This window comes from Clytia hemisphaerica, unplaced genomic scaffold, assembly GCF_902728285.1.
Source record: "Clytia hemisphaerica strain Z4C2 unplaced genomic scaffold, Clytia hemisphaerica genome assembly, whole genome shotgun sequence".
Taxonomy (NCBI): Eukaryota; Metazoa; Cnidaria; class Hydrozoa; order Leptothecata; family Clytiidae; genus Clytia; species Clytia hemisphaerica.
This window is the reverse complement of record NW_027104562.1, coordinates 51,369-52,437: the sequence shown is the minus strand read 5'-3', so window position 1 is coordinate 52,437 and position 1,069 is coordinate 51,369.

Below are 1,069 nucleotides of genomic sequence, written 5' to 3'. Positions count from 1 at the left end.
ATTCAACTACTTCAAAGCAAGATGCCACCATTCTTACAAGAGAGATGGAACAGAAAAGTCTATCATCGAGAAGGCAAGATAAAGAGGCAGAGCTTGAAGATTTTATCAGCTTTGTATCAGAAGAAACGGTAGTAATGAGTGATCCTTTCTTCTCGAGAGGAGCAATCAATGAGATGTTGAACAGAGCACCGTCAGATTCGAACAAACCGAGACCTCCAAAGTCATTTCGAACCGGTGTTGACGAGAAATTGTGCTTATGCTGCAAGAAGTCATCACACGATCTTGAGAAGTGTCAACAGTACCTTGCACTAGACCTGCCGTCTAGAAGAAAGTTCATCTACAAGTGGAGATTGTGCTTCTGCTGTCTTAATCGAACATCAGATTCTCATCGAGCCAAGACCTGCCCAAAGAAACGCAAATGTCAGGTCTGCAAACGAAACCATCAAACCACTCTTCATGATCCAAGCTACCAACCAAGGACAACAACTCCTCCACCAGCAACTCATCCACCAGCAACTACTCCACCAGCAACTACGAATCCATCACCAACTTCAGAAACTACGACCACGACACTGACCACTTGTTCGACAGGTGTCAACGAATTAGCTACCCTTTGCATCGTTGCAGTGAAGGTCCATCATACCAGCAATCCAAACATCTACGTCGAAACACTTGCTTTACTTGACGACGGCTCACAAGCTACCTTCGTAACCGACGACGTCCTTTCCAACCTAGATGCGCCATCCACCGATACTAACCTTGAAATCAACACTGTATCTGGAACCACAACAGAGAGAAGCTCTATAATCAATGGTCTCTGCGTTTGTGCCATTGATCAACCTATACCCTTATCAATCAAGCTTCCGAAACTGTACAGCCGATCAACACTACCTTCAGACGAGGCTGATATCCTACAACCCGCTCAGCTACAACCATGGCCTTACCTCAACCAAATCGCCAGTCACTTACCTAAAATCAGAGGAAAAGTTGGATTACTCATTGGGTCAAAATGGTCCCAAAGCTCTTGAACCAATGGAATCGTTCATAGTCGAGACAATGGTCCATTTGC